The following is a 21,898-nucleotide window of genomic DNA, read 5'->3' as shown; positions in this document are numbered from 1 at the left end:
AGCTAAAACGAGTTTGCGAAATGGTTTTTTTTTTCGGGTGTTTTCTTTGTTTTGACCCCAAGGGACCTCTTCAAACATGTGGGATATTTCTAGAAACTTCAGAATCTGGGCAATAAACATTGAGTTGCGTTTCTCTGGTAAACCTTCCGTGTTACAGAAAAAAAATGGATCAAAACTGTTTTTCTGCAAAAAAAAAAAAGACATTTGTAAATGTCACCTTTAATTTGCTTTAATTCTTGTGAAACGCCTAAAGGGTTAAAAAACATTCTAAATGCTGTTTTGAATACTTTAAGGGGTTCAGTTTTTAAAATGGGTGTGATGTATAGGGGGTTTATAGTATATAAGGCAACAAAAACGAGTTCAGAACAGAACGGGTCCCTAAAATAAGTTTTTTGACATTTCCTTGGAAATGTGAGAAATTGCTGCTAAAGTTCTAAGCCTTGTAACGTCCTAGAAAAACAAAAGGATGTTCAAAGAACAATGCAAACATAAAGTAGACACATGGGAAATGTAAACTAGTAACTATTTTCTGTGGTATTACTATCTGTCTTACAAGCAGATACATTTAAATGTAAAAAAAAATGCGAATTTTTGCAATTTTTCTCACAATTTTGTTGTTTTTCATAAATAAAAACCGAATGTGTCGACCAAATTTTACAACTAACTTAAAGTCCAATGTGTCACGAGAAAACAATCTCAGAATCGCTTGAAAAAATAAAAGCATTTCAAAGTTATTAGCACTTCAAGTGATACATGTCAGATTTGAAAAAAATGGTCTGTCCTTAAGGTTAAAACAGGCTTAGTCACTAAAGAGTTAAACCACTTCCTTCTCATATCTCTATACAGCTTTTTTAATATCCTTATCTTTAACCTCTTTACCCAATACATAGCTCAGCATTTTTCCCTTTATTAACCCCTTTCTATTCACTCCCCAAACTATATTGCTGATTCTGGCTGTATAAATAATATACAGTTAAAACATACACATAAATCAAGATAAAATGCAGCTAAGTAGACCCATTGTGATGCATAAAGATATAGAATACATTGCGTGAAGTATTTATTTCCAGAAATCACCACTGTTTTCTGAAAGGAGTTGTCTGAAATAGTTTTTTATTTTCATAAAGATGTTGCTTGAAGGTAATAAAAATTGGTGTTGCACTACAATTGGTACATTCCTTCTCCATCACTTCCTCTACACTGAAACAGTCAGTCCCGCAGACCTGATGGGTACATGATTCAGCGTAAGAAACAGCTGCTCTGTATAGAAAATACAAAGCAGCTGTATCTCAAAAAGTAGAAAGAATTTTTTATATAAACTGACATGCAGGATCCACCTGTAATACTGTCAGAGACAGGCAGGACCCGCTGACACTTAATCCAGTGGCGTAGCTATAGGGTCGCAGTGGTCGCAGTTGCAACTGGACCCCAAAGCCTGGGGGGCCCACGGGGCCCTGTTGCCACACAGTGCGCTAATAATAAAATACATTCTTTTGTGCCGCGATGCCGGCACTTCCTGGTTACGGGCCATGCTCCTTAGACGTCACGGATACATGGTACACTCTGTGAAGGGCGTTCCAGCCAGCATGGAATAGCCGGTGCGGAAGATCCTGGAAGACTCCAGGTGGGCTGCAGAGGGGGCCCGTAATGTACTGTATTGTGCTGTCTGTGTTTGTGGTGGGGAGAGGAGAGGGGGGCCGTTAAATTACAGCCCCCACCTCTCCCCAACGCAAACTGCACAATACAATACACTACAAACTGTGTGGGGTCGCAAGTCACTCACCGAGGTCCCAGTTCCTGTTGAATTCAATGCTGGAGCAAGGAGCTGACGGCTCCTTCCTCCAGCATTCACTGAGCCATAAGCAGCTCGACGCAGACAGGCGCGATGTAGTGACGTCATCGCACCAGTCTGCGCCGAGTCACCCATATCACAGGGCAAAAGACGTAAGTAATTGTATTATTTTTCTATTATGCATGTCTGGGGGCATTATACTCTATGGGGGGGCTGATATGAGGGGGGCATTATACTGTATGGGGGGCTGATATGGGGCATTATACTGTATGAGGGGCTGATATGGGGGGCATTATATTGTATGGGGGGCTGATATGGGGGGGCATTATACTGTATGAGGGGCTGATATGGGGGGCATTATACTGTGTGAGGGCAGCTATGGGGGCATTTTACTGTGTGGGGGCAGCTATGGGGGCATTATACTGTGTGAGGGAAGCTATGGGAGCATTATACTGTGGAGGGGCAGCCATGGGGGCATTATACTGTGTGGAAGGCAGTTATGGGAGCATTATACTGTGGAAAAGCAGCTATGGGGAGCTTTAGACTGTAGGGGCAGCTATGGGAGCATTATACTGTGGAGGGGCAGCTATGGGGAGCATTATACTGTGGGGGCAGCTATGGGGAGCCTTATACTGTGTGGGGGACGCTATGGGGAGCATTATTGTGTGGGGGCAGCTATGGGGAGCATTATACTGTGTGGGGGCAGCTATGGGGAGCATTATACTGTGGGGGCAGCTATAGGGAGCATTATACTGTGGAGGGGCAGCTATGGGGGAATTATATTGTGTGGAGGTCAGCTATGGAGCATTATACTGTGGAGGGGCAGCTATGGGACATTATATTGTGTGGAGGGCAGTTATGGGAGCATTATACTCTGGAAGGGCTGCTCTGGGGGGCATTATACTGTGGGGAGCAGCTATGGGAGCATTATACTGTGGAGTGGCAGCTATGGGGAGCATTATACTGTGGAGGGGCAGCTATGGGATGCATTATACTGTGTGGGGCCGCTATGGGGAGCATTATAGTGTGTAGGGGAAGCTATGGGGAGCATTATACTGTGGGGAGTCAGCTATGGGGAGCATTATAGTGTGCAGGGCCAGCTATGGGGAGCATTGTGGGGGGCAGCTATAGGATCATTATACTCTGGAAGGGGCAGCTATGGGGTGCAATATACTGTGTGGGGCAGCTATAGGGAGCATTATACTGTGGGGGCAGCTATGGGAAGCATTAAACTGTGGGGGCAGCTATCAGGAGCATTAAACTGTGGGGGGCAGCTATGGGGAGCATTAAACTGTGGGGGGGCAGCTATGGGGAGCATTAAACTGTGGGGGGCAGCTATGGAGGGCATTATACTGTGTGGGGACAGCTATGTGGTCATTATGCTGTGTGGGGGGCAGCTATGGGGGGCATTATACTGTGGAGGAAGCTATAGAGGGCATTATACTGTGTGGGGGCATCCATGGTTGCTGTTGGGCAAGGCGGCTGGGCATAGGCGCACGCAGGGTTCTGGTGGTGTTGGGGAGGGGTAGGGGGGCCCAAGCTGAATTCTTGCACTAGGGCGCATGAGCCTTTAGCTACGCCCCTGACTGAATCCATCAGTCCAGCTGACGTAACGTATTCAGGTCTCAGCGCTAGATATATCTGCTCTGTATACAGAAAAAGGAGCACAGAAGCAGCACTCAAAGCAAAAAATGTGAAATTTATTCACCCAGCAAAAACAACGTTTCACTTCCTCAATTGAAGCATTTTCAAGCAATTTGTGAAAACAACACACAGGTATATATAGAGAGAGCATAGCTCAATTAACAAGTGCTATATATATTGGCAATTATACAATTCATGCAAAAAATGGCAATGTGTAACAGTGTATCAAAATACAATACAAATGTGTTAACCCCTAGGCGCACCACAACGCAACTGTACGTCCGAGCGGCCAGTGTCAGTGCACAAGGACGTACAGTTACTGCGCGGTTCCCGTTGCACACTGTTGGTGGCAGTGTGCACCGGGAACGGGGAGGACAGCTGTCCCCAACAGCTGACACTCCCCAGTCACCGGCATTGGACCCGTAAAAGCGGTCCAATGCCGGCGATCGATGTAACCGGTGGATCTGTACAGATCCACCGATTACATAATTTCTGCAGATAAAGCGTAAAAAAATGTTCCGGGACTTGTAATTAGTCCCGAAATGGTTACTATAGACACCCAACCCCCTTGCCCTATGCCCCATGTGACCGGCAATGGACCAATAGCAGTGGCCATTGCCGGTGATTGCCTTGATAGGTGGGTCTGAACAGACCCACCTATTATAGTTCATTCTCAGCCGGGGGCGGGTAAAGGGGCGGGTAAAACCCCCTCCTCTGACACGTAACGCTCCCCAGTCACCGGCATTGGACCCGTAAATGCGGTCCAATGCCGGCGATCGATGTAATCGGCGGATCTGTACAGATCCACCGATAACATCGCTCCTGCAAATAAAGTGTTGAAAACTGTTTCTGGACTTGAAATTAGTCCAGAAACAGTTACTATGGACCCTCCCCCCTGCCCCATGCCCCAAGTGACCGGCAATGGACCAATAGCTGTGGTCCATTGCCGGCTAGTGTTGTGATTGGTGACTCTGTTCAAACCGACCAATCACGGTGCGTTTTTCACCCAGGGCAGATGAAAAATACCGGACACAGGCTCTGATTTCTTAGTTGGTGTAGGGAAGTTGGAGAGTTTAGAGCCTGTGTCGTGTTGTGTGCCCCACACAAAGTTAAAATCAGAATCAACCCCTAATTTCCCTCTCCCCTCTTCCTAGCATGTGACCCCACACACCTCCTCGTGACACACACCTCGTGACTTGTCAGTTAGTGTCAATCCGTCACTGTCAGTCTCGTGACTTGTCAGTTAGTGTCAATCCGTCACTGTCAGTCTCGTCACTTGTCAGCTAGTGTCAATCCGTCACTGTCAGTCTCGTCACTTGTCAGTTAGTCAGTGTTCGTGTCAGTTAGTAAGTGGTACTGTTATAAAAACAACCAAAAAAAAAATTGTTTGTTCGTGTTTAGTGTTCTCTGTGAAAAAAAAATAAAAAATCAGTGTGTCAGTGTTAGCGTTAGTTAGCGTTTAGTGTTTTAGTGTGAAAAAACAACGGTCTGTTACAGCTACGTGTGTGTATAAACTACATATATATTTACACACAAATTAATAAAATGGCTGCAAAGCGTTACACCGCTGAAGAGGCGTATGCCATGATCGCATCCGATACGGACTCAGCGAGCGGTGAGGAACCAGAGTTCTTTCTCTCCTCTTCCTCCTCTAGTGACAGCGAGGAACCTCCTCGTAGCCGCAGGAGGGTTAGTGCCCAGGTTCTGCCTGACCCTGAAACGGCCGTTCTTCCTGACCCTGGTACTGCCAGCAGTGATTGGTCACCCCCAACCAATTACACCCCCCAAATCCCAGAATTTACTGCTGTGGCAGGAATTCATATGCAGATGGAAGGACTGCCTGTAATTAGATATTTCAAATTGTTCTTTACCGACAATTTGATAGAGCTCATGGTGGACCAAACCAACCTCTACACCAACCAATTTATAGCTGAACACCCAAACTCGTTTTATGCCCAGCCCAATCATTGGCAACCAACTAATTGTGCATAAATGCAAAAATATTGGAGGTTAGTCAAACATGGGTCTCACTAAAAAGCCCAAAGTGAGATCCTACTGGTCCACGGACATTTTTTATCATTGTCCACTGTAACGCAATACAATGACCAGACCCCACTTTGAGGCAATCCAAAAATTTCTGCACTTTAGTGACAACTCCCTATGCCCCCCCCCCCCAGGATGACCCCAATTCCGACAGACTTTTTAAAATTAGGCCTCTCATAAACTTTTTTTCCCAAAAGTTTCCCGAAATCTACACCCCCGACAAAGAGATTTCAGTTGATGAATCCCTGGTGCACTTCAAGGGTAGGCTGAAGTTTCGCCAATATTTATCTGATAAGCGCACCAGGTACGAGATCAAGGTCTACAAGCTGTATGAGTCTGAGACCGAATACACACATGCTTTCCGGATCTATGAGGGGAAGGAAAGGACAATACAGCCCCCAAATTGTCCCCCCGTACTGTCTACAACAGGGAAGATAGTGTGGGACCTCCTACACCCACTGTTAGATCAGGGGAACAACTTGTACTTGGACAACTGGTACACAAGTGTACCCATGTTCAAATGTCTAAAAGACAAAAAAACTGTGGCATGTGGGATGGTCCGATAAAACCAGCGGCACCTTCCCAAGACCCTCATCGGCCAATCCCTGCAAATTGGAGAAAGCAAGGCATTGCTGCAAGATGGAGTGTGTTTGAAATACCGGGATAAAAAAGATGTATGCATGCTGACATCTATCCATGATGCCAGCTGCACCCCTGTCCCCACACGTGGATTCACATCATCCATGATGAAACCTGTGTGCATTCAGGCATATAATAAATTCATGGGGGGGGGGGGGCTTGACCTGAATGACCAGGTGTTAAAACCGTATAGTGCCATGCAGAAAAGCAAAATTTGGTACAAAAAATTGTCAGTGTACCTTATACAGGTGGCACTGTACAATTCATTTTTAATTTTCCGTGTAGCTGGCCACCTGGGTACCTACTTGAAGTACCAAGAAAAAAATTATAACATTTCTATTGCTTGGAGACGAGGTGGGGGAAACATCTACTGCTTCAAGTAGTTCTTGCCGTATCGTTCCTGGGAAGCATTTTCCAAGTGAAGTGCCTGCAACACCAAAAAAACAGGTGCCGTGTCGCTGCAAAAAGGGGCATCTGTAAAGATACCATATATCAGTGTGACACCTTTCCATCTAAACCCAGACTCTGCATGAAGGACTGCTTCCGCATCTTCCACACCTCCCTGGATTAAAAAAATTTATACTTTGAAACCCCCACTCCTCCCTTTATTATTCTGATCTTTTACCCATTTTTAAAATTGGACACTCTAAAAAAAATGTGGAACAAAACTAAAAACCCTCATTATACCTCTAAATTAATACCTAATACTATAACAAATGTGTATTATCTGCACAATCTTTTAGGCCTATGCTTGTGGCTAAAAATCATCCAAGTAAAAATAAGGCCTCAAAATCCTTGTGGTGCTTCTTCACTTCCAGGGACTGCTATGTGTCCAGACAACATATTTAGACCACTTTGGGGGTATTTCTAAAGTCAGAAGAAATACTCCAATAAATATTGAGGCTCTTTACTTCACTTACATGCTGTGTCTGAAAAATCTGCCCAAATAAATGGCGCATTTGTAAAAAATGTAAAATTTTCTTTTTCAAGCCAGAAAAACTAGGGGGGTCATAAAAGTGATCACACCCCTACATAAATTCTTTGAGGGGTGCAGTTTCCAAAATGGGGCTACTTCACTGTACTGGTACCACAGGAGCTCTGCAAACGCAACATGGCCCCTGAAGACCATTCCAGCAAAATCTGTGCTACAAATTGCGCTCCTTCTCTTGAGCCCTGCCGTGGGTCCAAACAGCAATTTATTATCACATATGGGGCATTGCCATAATCGGGAGAAATTGCTTTACAAATGTTGGGGTGCTTTTTCTCCGTCATCTTGTAAAATTTAAAAATTCTATGTTTTTTCAGAAAAAAAGTCGATTTACATCTTCACAGTCTATTTCCACTAAATTCTGCAGAAAACCTGTGGGGTCAAAATGCTAACTATACCACTACAAAAATTCCTTGAGGGGTGTAGTCTCCAAAATGGGGTCAGTTTTGGGGGGTTTCCCCTTTTTTCATCCCTCAAGGGCGTTGCAAACACGACATGGCACCGACAACCATTCCAGCAAAATCTGCGCCCAAAAATCCAAATGTTGCTCCTACGTTTCTGAGCCCTGCTGTGGGTCTAAACAGCAGTTTATTACCACATATGGGGTATTGCCGTAATCGGAAGAATTTGCTTTACAAATGTTGGGGTGCTTTTTCTCCGTCATTCCTTGTAAAAATTTTACAATTCTATGTTTTTTCAGAAAACAAAAGTAGATTTACATCTTCACAGTCTATTTCCACTATATTCTGAAAAAAAAATGCTAACTATACCACTAGAAAAATTCCTTGAGGGGTGTAATTTCCAAAATGGGGTCACTTTTGGGGGGTTTCCACTGCTTTGGCACCACAAGATCTCTTCAAACCTGACATGGTGCCTAAAATATAATTTAAAAAAAAGGAGGCCCCAAAATCCACTAGGTGCACCTTTGCTTCTGAGGCCTGTGTTTCAGTCCAGTAGTGCACTAGGGCCACATGTGGGATATTTCTAAAAACTGCAGAATCTGGTCAATAAATATTGAGATGCGTTTCTCTGGTAAAACCTTCTGTTTTACAGAAAAAAGTGTATTACAAATGAATTTCAGCCAAAAAAAATGAAATTCTAAAATTTCACCTCTACATTGATTTAACTCCTGTGAAACGCCTAAAGGTTAAGAGACTTTGAGAATGCTGTATTGAATACTTTGAGGGGTGCAATTTTTAAAATGGGGTGATTTATGGTGACTTACTAATATATAAGGCCCTCAAAGCCACTTCAGAACTGGTCCCTGACAAAATAGCCTTTTGTAATTTTCTTGAAAATGTGAGAAATTGCTGCTAAAGTTCTAATCGTTGTAACGTCCTAAAAAATTAAAAGTATGTTAAAAAAAACAATGCAAACATAAAGTAGACATGTGGGAAATATTAACTAGTAACTATTTTGTGTGGCACTACTATCTGTTTTACAAGCAGATACACTTAAATTTTTAAAAAATGCTATTTTTTTGCAAATTTTCTCCAGATTTTGGTGTTTTTCACAAATAAATATTAAATTTGTCGACAATTTTTTCACTAACATAAAGTACAACATGTCACGAGAAAACAAACTTAGAATCGCTTGGATAGGTAAAAGCATTCCAGAGTTATTACCACATAAAGTAACACATCTCAGATTTGAAAAAATTGGCTGTTCCACAAGGCCAAATCAGGCTGCGTCCTAAAGGGGTTAAAGAGTCAATTCATGACATAAGGTATAGAAAACTTTCAAATCATGTTGTGTCCAACATGTGCATATAAAACAGTGCAATACGTTGATTAGTCAATCATTAAAATTCAAAAAAGCTTTCCATGTGTCGACTACGTAATTCTCGGCATCTCAAGCGCCGATTTGCGCATGCCCAAGCTCTAACTGTCCATTGGGTAAGGCCTACATGTGTTATCTGGTTGCCATGACTGCACACAACGCCGCAACAGCTGACATGACTGCAGCACTATCAAAGTCCTGTTCAGCCACGAAATCGTAGTAAGGTAAGTGTGTTGTATCATGCCATCTTTATTATGGGCAAACTACCAATACTGCATATTCTAAATGAATATATAAATACAGGGATTATATCCAAGTCATGCAAAGTGTGTTCTGCTGTAATAGCGGAGTGTAAAGAAACTGTGTATCGTATACAGCAACAGTTTGTTTGGCTATACTTAATACCTTACGTCCCTGGAGACAAAAGATCACCCACATATAGAAATACTGGAGTCTCAGGAAAAACCACTCCACCAATGTGTCGATGTATAATTAGCACAGAGGTATATGATGGTAATCAATACCGGTATCTTTGGTTGAAAAGACAAGCCCTACATTATTAGATCAAACTCCCTAAATACAAAACCAACTTCCATGAATCAGAGGACAAAGGGATCATAAATCATTCCATATAATAATAAACTAATGGAAACCTAGCAGATGTAGCAGAGTTGTGCGGCGTCATGACAACATTACAGTATACACGGAAAAAATATATAAATAATAATTTTTATTCAATAGCAATCCTATGGACAGAAAAAAAAACGACCACATGTGTTCAGTGTTCCTTGGTCCAGTTGGTGAGTGTCTTTTAATACCAAAGCCCAGACTTCAATCTAACAAAGAGAAAGAAGAATCAGGTTAAAAAATTTGTTACAGTATAATCCTTACTCTCTGTTTCCTTACACCACAACATGTTTAGAGCAGTGAATAAATCGTGAACAAATATCACAAGGCAAGGGAACAATCCCCAGGATCGGCATAGGCAACATAAAAAAGGCTGTGTACACAAAGGATGAAGCTTCTCAAATGTAACTGGATCTAGATATCCTAAAGTGAAAACAAGATTATAGTCATCATTTAAATACATGCAAGGGGTAATCAATATTAAGACCATTCGGGTGAAGTGAATTCAATTTGTTGATCCATTGAACATCCCGTTGTTTAAGGATCAGTTCCCTGTTACCCCCAGGTTTCAGAGGAGGAACCCTGTCAATAATAGTAAATCTAAGTTGTTGTACAGTATGCCCAATCTCCACGAAATCGTTTTCGTGTGTATGCTAGATTTATGGTTGTTTAACCTCAATCGACACTCAGTTGTGGTTTCGCCCACGTAAATTAAATTACATGGGCACTGTAGCACATATATGACAAAATCACTTCTGCAGGTATAGTAGGATGTGATTTTATAGGTTTTACCAGTAGCAGGAGGTATAAATGCATTACCCTTGAGTATTATAGCACAACTCTCACAAGACAGACAGGGGAAACAACCCCTACGTATCGAGTCCGGCCGTCCACCTCTACTGAGACTTTTCTTCAAATTGACGTCCGTCATAACAAGCCTATCCCTAAGGTTACGGGGTCTTCTATACGAGAATAGAGGAGGAGACTGAAATTCCACTACCTTGTTCTAGTAATTGCTCAAGATTCTCCAATGCCTTTTAATAATTCCTGCTACATTTGGACTGCATACACTATATGTGGAGACCATAGGAAGTCTATCATTCTTATGTTTGTTCTTCTGGTTACCCTGATATAGTTGAACTCTGTCTATTAACTTCACCGTCTCAAGATGTTTGTTTAGAAGTCTCCCTGGATACGCTCTTTCCAAGAACTTTCCTACCATCATATTGAGTTTGTTGTCCAAGCTGATGGGATCATCCACAATCTGTTTAACCCTTAGTAGCTGATTATATGGTAAGGACTTGATCATCCCCTTAGGATGGTGACTATCGTAACTGAGCAGATTATTACAATCTGTCTCTTTGACAAATAGATCAGTCCTTAATCTATGATTTTGTATACAGACCAGGGTGTCGATAAATTGAATATGGGTACTAGAAGCCACCATCGTGAATTTTATGTCAGGGTCAATTTGGTTCAAGAATTCAAAGAATAGGTTCAGACCAGGTAAGTCCTCTGTCCAGATGAGGAAGACGTTATCTATGTGTCGCCACCACCCAAGTACCGAGGTAAAGTAGTGGGATACATAGATTGACGTCTCCTCCATGTCAGCCATGACAATATTGGCATACGTAGGGGCCACGTTTGGCCCCATTGCCGTTCCTCGGAGTTGCATAAAATATTCATCATTAAATAGAAAATAGTTACAGCTCAGCACTATATCCAAAAGACCCATTATAAAAGGCACCAGCACCAGCCTTTTTTGTTGACACGGTGCTACTCCTACTTTATGTGTTATTTTCGTGCTCTGTATACAGGATACAGAACAGCTGTATCTCAAAAAGTAACATCTATTTTTCATAAAAAGTATTTTGAAAGTTACACCAAAAACACTAATAGACATTTTTATTTAAAAAAAATTTGAATAAATGCCCCACAGGTCAATTTATGAACGTTTTGTTGGCAGATTTTTTCAACAGCGTGTGGATGAGATTTATTGAAATCTCATTCACTTTGCTGCTACTGTATTACGCTCCAGATTTTCGCTGCTAATCCGCTAAATGTGAACATACCCTAAGGTTTACTGAATAATGAAATATTTTAGCAGCGCACTAAAGAAGCACTTTAGAGGGCATCGGGGACAGCTTGATTCAAGACCATGTTTATGTTAGAATAAAACTGAGTCTGCAATAGATTGAGAGTGGGCTCTTTAAAGTAACTCGTCTGCTGGGCATAAGGTACCCCAGTACAACACTGACTGCAGCCCAAAAATAAACAAGGGTTTATCCAGCATACAAGATGTGCAACATATAAATAAGACAAAGAGAGCCTGTCTAGAACTCTACAGCAGGTTTCCTCACTGATGATAAACCATGAGTACTGTGTTTATTGAATCAGGCTTCACACCTTATCCCTGTGTGGATTCCCAGGCTGTGACCCTCTCTGCACTAACTGCAGAGCTTTTATGACTCAGTAACCAGCCCAGTAGCTTCACCTGAGCTGGGGGTGATACCCGTATTGGAGTGGGGAAGGGAATGACGGGTCCCCCTACCAATTAGAGTTAATAATTGGTTGCAAACTTTCTGCATATATGCATCTGTGTTAGATGAAATATTTCCTGACAGATACAGCGTTTAGATATAATACTGGGGGCCAGTGGTGGATCATCATTAGGGCGGTTCGGGCGGCCGTCCACGGCCCAAGGCCCGAACCACACATGACTGCACAGGCCCCCTCATGCCCGGTGGCGTCGCTAGTACCGGAGGGGGCCCCGGTGCTAGCGGCAGCCACATTCATTTGTATTTGAGTCCTCAGGACTCAGATACAAATGAATATTATAGGCTGCAGGCCACATTAGGCCTGCAGCCTATAAGGTGCTGGGAAGACTCCCTGTGCAGACCAGTGGGATGAGGTACTGCATCACGCCAGTCTACGCATGCGTCTAGTCCGGAGGATTCACATGCGTCCAGCCACGGGGCAAGGTAAGTAAAATCTATAGTTTTTTAGGTGGGGGTAGCACTATGTATATATTCAAGGAGGGGGGAGTGCTCCGATACACTATATACAAGGGGGAGTGCTGGGTGGCCCTATATACAAGAGGGAGGGTAGCGCTGTGTGGGCCTATATACAAGGGGAAGGGGAGCGCTGTGTGGGCCATATATACAAGAGGGAGGGGAGTGCTGTGTGACACTATATACAAAGGGGGGAGTGCTCTGTGACACTATATACAAGGGGGAGTGCTGTGTGGCCCTATATACAAAGGGGGAGCGCTGTGTGCACTATATACAAAGGGGGAGCGCTGTGTGCACTATATACAAAGGGGGAGCGTTGTGTGCACTATATACAAAGGGGGAGCGCTGTGTGCACTATATACAAGGGGGGAGCGCTGTGTGACCCTATATACAAGGGGGGGAAGTGCTGTGTGACCCTATATACAAGGGGGGAGGGGGGCGCTGTGTGCACCATATACAAGGGAGGGAGAACTATGTAGCCCTATATACAAGGGGGAGCGCAAAGTGGCCCTATATGCAAGGGGGAGCACTGTGTGGCCCCATATACAAAGGGGGAGCACTCTGTAACACTATATACAAAGGGGGAGGGCTGTGTAGCACTATATACAAGGGGGGCTGTGTGGCGCTATCCACAGCGGTATGTGTGTGGCGCTCTTTACAGGGGGGGCTCTGTGGCGCTATTTACAAGAGGGGGAGGGCTGTATGGCATTATCTGTAGGGGGCTGTGTGTAAAGCTCTCTACGGGGGGATGTGTGTGGTGCTAGCTATAGGGGGCTGTGTGTATGTGGTATTTTACAGTGTATGGTATTATTATATTCATGCACGCAGTGTTTGGTGCTATTATATTTAGGGGCACAGTATGTGGAACCATGATAATTTTATTTTCGTTTATAGGTTTGGAAATGTTGGAAAAGTGAGGAGCTGAAGACATCCGAGTGGCAGGTTCTGCAGAAATGGGTCATGGCCGGGAGAAGTCATCATGAGCTCTGAACCGGATGGAGAAGAAAAGAGGAAAAAAACTACTAGAATCTGAAACGTCGTCACCTGTGAGTCACTAGATTTGTAGAGAATCTGTCACCTCTCCTGACATGTTTATTATAGGAAATCCATGTATTTCACAAAAAGTCTTTCTGCAGTCCAGGACTGATAGATAATTCCTCTTGTCAGGAGGATGTGTCCCTGCACAGTGTGATACTGTCAGTATGCAGAGACACAGCCCTGTGACAAGTGGAAACGTAACCCCCATTTGTTAATGCTTGCCCAAAAAGGTAGTGTTAACAATAGTTACGGCGCGGCAGGGTGGCAGTGCGGAAGGGAGGCCCAAGTTTGGGTAACACCAGCAGAAAAAAATGGGACATAGATAACTTCAAAACCACAAAAAAGGCCATACTTACTAAGTGGGTGGGTGAAAACCAAGTTTGGGTAACAGCCCAGGGCCTATGGTCTACTTAATCCGCCACTGCTGGGGGCTGTGACACTCATGGCCGAGGACTGTCGGGATTACTCACCCCCCGACGGCTGCAGCCATGGATCAGTGAGCGCTGGCCAGCATCTCCTCCTCAGGAGACGCCAGCGCTCACTTCCGCTTCACTCTGCTATGCCATGAAGGGTGCGTGCACACGCTCATGCCTAGCCTTAAAGGGCCAGCGCGCCCACCTGAAAAGTATGTTAAATTAGCCCTGCCCCTTCCTTCATTGCCTGAGCGTTGTTGTGTTTACCCGTGTTAGTCTTTGTAAATGGTCCCTTAGTGTTTTCCAGTTCTCAGTGTTCACGTTCCTGCTACCTGTATCCTATGCAACTTTGTTCCTGTGCCATAAAGAGTTGGAGTCGTGTTGTGCCGTATACTACGCCTGCTGTGTTACACCACGCCTGGTGTCTGCCTGCTGCCAAGGTCCCATCCGAGCCTAACCATCGGTACTGTCTGAATTTCCACAGGTACCCTAATTTGAACTATAGACATTGACATGGTATCCGGTTGGCCAGCTGCTATCCCGCTATGGTGGTACGACCCAGTGGGTCCACACACCCATCATGACAGGGGCATACCTCAACTTAACATGGGGAACAAAATATTGTCGGTCGGCCGTGTCCGCAAACATGGGCTGTGATTACGGGCACGGCCATGTGCATGAAGCCTAAGTGACCAGCCTAGTTTAGGCCTTAATGACTAAACAATGTTTTACGTTTTTCTATCGTCACATTAAAAGAGCTATAACTTTTTCATTTTTCGGTCCACATAGCTGTATAAGGACAAGTTGTATTTTTTTAATAGCACCATTTTGGCGTACATATATTTTATTGATAAACTTTTATTAACTTTTTTGGGGGAATTAGAAAAAAACTGATTTTGCCATTCTAGTATGCATCCTAAATTTACACAGTTTACCGTGTAGTATAAATAACTTAACTTTATTCAGCGGGTTTTTTATGATTGTGGTGATATCAAATTTATATAGTTTCTTATGTTTTATTACTTTTACATAGTAATAACACTTTTTTTTCTAAATAATTTGTTTTTGTGTCGCCATATTTTAAGAGCCATAACTTTTTTATTTTTCTGCTGACATAGCTGTAGGAGGGCTTTTTTTTTGCGGGGGGCGACTTCTAGCTTTTATTGGTACCATTTTGGAATACATACAACTTTTAGATCACTTTTTATCAAATTTTTTGGAAGGCACAATGAACAGAAAACAGTACTTCTGGCATTGTTTTTTATTTATTTATTATGGTGTTCACCGTGCTGGTTAAATAATAATACTGTTTTATAGCTGGCGTCATTATGGCGGCGATACCAAATATGTGTAACTTTTTGCCTTTTTATTGTTTTTTCCCAATAAAGTATTTTGTAAGGGGAAAAAGTTTAAGTTATTTATATTACATATAAATTTTATTAGACTTTTTTTAACTTTTTTTATTAGTCCCACTAGGGGACTTTACTATGCGATCATTTGATTGCTTTTATAATACACTACAATACTTCTGCATTGCAGTGTATTATTGCCTGTCAGTGTAAAACTGACAGGCATCTGCCACATCGAAGCCATCAGCACCCCCGTGAGCCCCCTCACTTCAAAACCAATTAGATGTGGTGCTCGCTTTTGAGCGCCGCATGTAAGGGGTTACACGAGTGTATTTCGATCCGCCCGCTCGAGCAGAGCTGGTCCAAGCTCTCAGCTACTGTAGGCGGGAGCTTTTACTGCACTTGGCAGCGCTGTTTTATTCTGATGCAGCGCCGTGAAAATGCATATGCATCAGAAAAAAGCACGTTAGTGACCTTAGTGAAAACTGACAGGTATCTGCCATAGAAGCCAAAGGCAACCTGCGATTGCATCGCGGGTGTGCCGATGGGATGAGAGAGGGAGCCCCTTCCATCCAAATCCACTTAATTGCGGCGCCGCATCTAAGGGGTTAAACGGGCAGATTTCGAGGCGCCCGCTTGAGCAGCGCTGCTCCAAGAGCAGGGAGCTTTTACTGCTCCTGGTGCTGCTATTTTATTCTGATGCAGCGCGGTGAAAAGGTGTATGCATCAGAATAAAGCCGTTAGTGACCGCTGTAAAAAAGGCGCATTGGTGGTGACTAGAGATGAGCGAACTTATCAAAAGTTCGGTTCGGCTAGTTCGCCGAATTTCACAAAAAAGTTCGGTTCGGACCGAACTAGTTCTGACCGAACCTGTCACGTCCGTGCGCCGAGCATGCTACTGTCCGGGGTGCTGATAGAGTTAATGGGCTGCACTAACTCTTTCAGCAACCTTCACAGTACATGCTCGGCGCGCGGAAAATACAATTTAAATGTAATAAAAAAATAAAAATTATACGTTCGTACTTACTTTCCTCCTGTCCGGCCTCCAGCGATGACGTTTCATCCCTTTCGCCGCTGCAGCCAATCACAGGCTGTAGTGGCGGTCACGCACGTCAGGATGACGCTTCATCCCACGTGACCGCCTCTGCAGCCAATCACAGGCTGCAGCGGCGACATGGATGAAACGTCATCGCTGGAGGCCGGACAGGAGGAAAGTAAGTATGAACGTATTATTATTTTTTTTTGGCATGTATGTATGTTGGTATGTATGTTGGCATGTATGTATGTTGTCATGTATGTATGTATGTATGTATGTATATCTGTGCATGTATGTTGGCATGCATGTATATATGTGCATGTTTGTATGTATATTTGCATGTATATATTTGCATGTATGTATGTTTGCATGTGTGTATGTTTGCATGTATGTATTTTTGCATGTATGTTGTCATGTATGTATGTATGTATATATGTGCATGTGTGTATGTATATTTGTATGTATGTATGTATGTTTGCATGAATGTATGTATGTTTGCATGTATGTGTGTTTGCATGAATGTATGTTTGCATGTATGTATGTATGCATGTTTGTATGTATATTTGCATGTGTGCATATATATATATGTATGTATGTTGTCATGTATGTATGTATGTATGTATGTTGTCATGTATGTATATATGTGCATGTATGTTGGCATGTATGTATATATGTGCATGTGTGTATGTATGTATATTTGCATGTATATATTTGCATGTATGTATGTTGTCATGTATGTATGTATGTTTATATGTGCATGTATGTTTGCATGTATGTTGACATGTATGTATACATGTGCATGTTTGTATGTATATTTGCATGTATATATGTTTGCATGTGTGTATGTATGTTTGCATGTATGTATGTATGTATGTTTGCATGTATGCATGTTGTCATGTATGTTTGTATGTATGTTGTCATGTATGTATGTATATATGTGCATGTATGTATGTTTGCATGTTTTTATTTTTGCATGTATGTTTGCATGTATGTTTATATATATGTGCATGTATGTAATTATGTTTGCATGTATTTATGTTTGCATGTATATTTGTGCATGCTTGTATATATGTATGTATGTATCTTTGCATGTTTGTATGTATGTATGTTTTCATGTGTGTGTGTATGCATGTATGTATGATAGTTTGCATGTATATATGTGTGTATGTTTGCATGTATGTATATTTGCATGTATATATGTGCATGCTTGTATGTATGTATGGCCATGTATGATACTGTCTGCTGGCGCCCTGTATCTAAGTCAACTTCACGGCAGGCTTCTATACATGGTATAACAGTCAGTATCACACATTAAACTGAATCTAAGCCTACGACATGTTTTATTTCATTTTTTTTTTTTTTACAGGTTTGGTGTTTGGACTACGTCGGTTTCGAGGACTACTTAGATGACGTTTTTTTTTCTACAATAAAATGGTTAATGAGGGTTGTGTTGGGGGTGCTTTATTTCAATAAAATATTTTATCTATATCTTTGTCTTTTTATTTTCAAATTTTATTACTACCACTTTAGTAATGGCCGCGGTCTGAGTGACAACAACCATTACTAAGGCGAGGCTTAGTGTTAGCCGGTGCAGAGGCTAACACTAACCACCATTATTACCCCGGTACCCACCACCACCAGGGGTGCCGGGAAGAGTCAGGTACGATCCAGTACCCGACCATCTGTTGTGATGGTCGGGCTCTGGGGCGGCCGCAGGCTGGTATTATGAGGCTGGGAAGGGCCAAAAACAGTGGACCTTCCCACCCTTGTAATGCTAGGCTGCTGCTGCTGTGCTGTATCTGGCTGGTTATCAAAGTGGGGGGGACCCCACGTCATTTTTTTTTAATATTTATTTATTTAAATTTTTTTTTTTAAAAAGACATGGGGTTCCACCCAATTTATCATAACCAGCCACATACAACACAGTGTTATTAGCCTGGGAATGGACAAAACCAGTGGCCATTCCCACCCATGTAATGCTAGACTGCTGTGGCCTTGTATATGGCTGGTTATTAAAAATGTCGGGGACCCGTCTATTGCTAAATTTGTTAAATTCAAAAAAAAAAACGACGTGGGGGTCCCCCCCATTTTTATAACCAGCCCGATACAACACAGCAGCAGCAGCCTAGCATTACAAGGGTGGGAAGGTCCACTGATTTTGGCCCTTCCCAGCCTCATAATACCAGCCTACGGCCGCCCCAGTACCCGACCATCACAACAGATGGTCGGGTACTGGATCGTACCAAGCTCTTCCCGGCACCCCTGGTGGTGGTGGGTACCGGGGTAATAATGGGTGGTTAGTGCTAGCCTCTGCACCGGCTAACACTAAGTACCGCCTTAATAATGGACGCTGTCAATCAGCCAGCTGCCATTATCTAGGCACTAATAAAGTTTAAAAAAAAACACAAAGACAATTCTTTTTTATTGAAATAAGAAATCCCCAACAAAACCCTCGTTAACCATTTTATTAAAATTTGAAAAAACGTAGATCTACGCAGTAGTCCAACGAATCGAAGATGTAGTCCAATCGGTACATCAAAATCTGCAACAACATAAAAAAACAGTTATCAATGTGAACAATACCAATACTTCTACTCACCTACACACATATATACACGCACACACGCACACACAAACAACCATACACAGACACACATATATACACAAACACAACAAGATATACACACACAGACACACATAAACAGACAAACACACACACATATACACAAACTCACACATATACAAACAAAAACACGTATCCAAACACACACACACACAGTTATACACACACATACATGAACACATATACACAAACACATATACACAAACACACCCATATATACACACAAACACACACCCATATACACACATATACACAAACACACACATACAAAAACACACACAAACATCTACACACAAACATATACACAAATACACCCATATATACACAAACATACACAAACACATATACACAAACACACCCATATATACACACACACACACACACATATACACAAACACACATATAAAAACAAAAACAGACAAAGTCACATACCCAAACACACATATATACACAAACACACACATACACAAACACGGTTTCTTTTAAATGCTGCTGGGGAACCCGCTCGATCCACTATATAAGGCTGCGCTACAGTGCAGCATTTAAAAGAAACAGGATCCTGACCTGTCCATAGAGTTTAAGGCAGCACAGAGTATTTCAGGAGATGAGCGTGCAGATTCAGTGCTGCTGTGAACTCTGCTCTTACCATTACGTAGCTCTCAGTCTGTTACCTCTCCTCCACTCCTGTCCTCAAGAACACCTTCACATGATTGGCAAGTCACCACGTAATGGTAAGAGCAGAGTTCACAGCAGCACAGAGTATTTCAGGAGATGAGCGTGCGGATCTTGTGCGGGGTGGTGACTTGCCAATCATGTGAAGGTGTTATTGAGGACAGGAGTGGAGGAGAGGTAACAGACTGAGCTACGTAATGGTAAGAGCAGAGTTCACAGCAGCACTGAATCTGCCCGCTCCTCTCCTGAAATACTCTGTGCTGCTGTGAACCCTGTTCTTACCATTACGTAGCTCAGTCTGTTACATCTCCTCCACTCCTGTCCTCTATAACACGTTCACATGATTGGCAAGTCACCACCACGCACAAGATCCGCACGCTCATCTCCTGAAATACTCTGTGCTGCTGTGAACTCTGCTCTTACCATTACGTGGTGACTTGCCAATCATGTGAAGGTGTTCTTGAGGACAGGAGTGGAGGAGAGGTAACAGACTGAGAGCTACCTAATGGTAAGAGCAGAGTTCACAGCAGCACTGAATCTGCACGCTCATCTCCTGAAATACTCTGTGCTGCCTTAAACTCTGTGGACAGGTCAGGATCCTGTTTCTTTTAAATGCTGCACTGTAGCGTAGCCTTATATAGTGGATCGAGCGGGTTCCCTAGCAGCATTTAAAAGAAACAGGATCCTGACCTGTCCACAGAGTTTAAGGCAGCACAGAGTATTTCAGGAGATGAGCACGGGCAGCCGTTCGTTTTTCCGAGCCGTGCTCCCATTATGCACACGACCGTAAAAACACCCGTTATTGCGGGTCGTAATTACGACCCGCAATAACGGGCTCATAGACTTCTGTTACCCACGGGTACCTTTCCGTTTTCTCACGGGAAGGTGCCCGTGCCGTTAAAAAAATAGAACATGTTCTATTTTTCTATTTTACGGGCCGTGCTGCTATAATTATAATGACAGCACGGTTCGCAAAAGCGGCCGGCTGCCCGTGGCCGGCCGGCCGTGCTCGTAGTTACGAGTCGTAATTACGAGCACGGCCCGTAAAATAAAAAAATAGAACATGTTCTATCTTTTTAACGGCACGGGCACCTTCCCGTGAGAAAACGGGAAGGTACCCGTGGCTAACAGAAGTCTATGGGCCCGCTATTTCGGGTCGTAATTACGACCCGTGATAACGGGTGTTTTTATGGTCGTGTGCATGAGGCCCCGTAATGACGGGTGGCTACATGTGTGCACCCGTCATTACGGCAGCGTTGCTAGGCGACGTCAGTAAGTGTATGTGCACACACACTAATTATGTCCGTAATTGACGGACGTATTTCGGCCGCAAGTACCGGACCGAACACACTGCAGGGAGCCGGGCTCCTAGCATCATATTTATGTACGATGCTAGGAGTCCCTGCCTCTCCGTGGAACTACTGTCCCGTACTGAAAACATGATTACAGTACGGGACAGTTGTCCTGCAGAGAGGCAGGGACTCCTAGCATCGTACATAACTATGATGCTAGGAGCCCGGCTCCCTGCACTGTGTTCGGTCCGGTACTTGCGGCCGAAATACGTCCGTCAATTACGGACGTAATTAGTGTGTGTGCACATACCCTAAATAGTCACTGTCCAGGGTGCTGAAAGAGTTAACTGATCGGCAGTAACTGTTTCAGTACCCTGGACAGTGACTACCGATCACAGTACCTGTAAAAAAAAAGACGTTCATACTTACCGGGAACTCCCTGCTTCCTCCAGTCCGGTCTCCTGGCCGTTGCCTTGGTGACGCGTCCCTCTCGACATCCGGCCCGACATTCCTTGATGACGATGCAGCCCATGTGAGCGCTGCAGCCAATCACAGGCTGCCGCGGCCTCTGCAGCCAATCACAGGCTGCAGAGGCCTCTGCAGCCAATCACAGGCTGCCGCGTCAGAAAAGGTCGGACTGGAGGAAGAAGAGGGACTCGTCCGCAAGACAACGACCGGGTACGTATGAAATGCTTTTTATTTTATTTTTAATCAGCAGCCTCTTTTCTCTATCAGTGATTGATAGAGATAAGTGGCTGCCGATTTGTATAATGTTTTTGACCGGGTTCGGTCAAAACGGGTTCGGCCGAACCCGGTGAAGTTCGGATTCGCTGCGAACCGAACTTTTCCGGAAGTTCGGACCGAAACCGGGTTCGGTTGTCCCGGTTCGCTCATCTCTAGTGGTGACTAACGGGATAATGGCTTTAAAGGGAGCCTGTCACTAACATTTCAC

This window comes from Rhinoderma darwinii, chromosome 5 (assembly GCF_050947455.1).
Source record: "Rhinoderma darwinii isolate aRhiDar2 chromosome 5, aRhiDar2.hap1, whole genome shotgun sequence".
In the NCBI taxonomy this organism is placed as follows: Eukaryota; Metazoa; Chordata; class Amphibia; order Anura; family Rhinodermatidae; genus Rhinoderma; species Rhinoderma darwinii.
Note: the sequence above shows the minus strand (reverse complement) of the source record.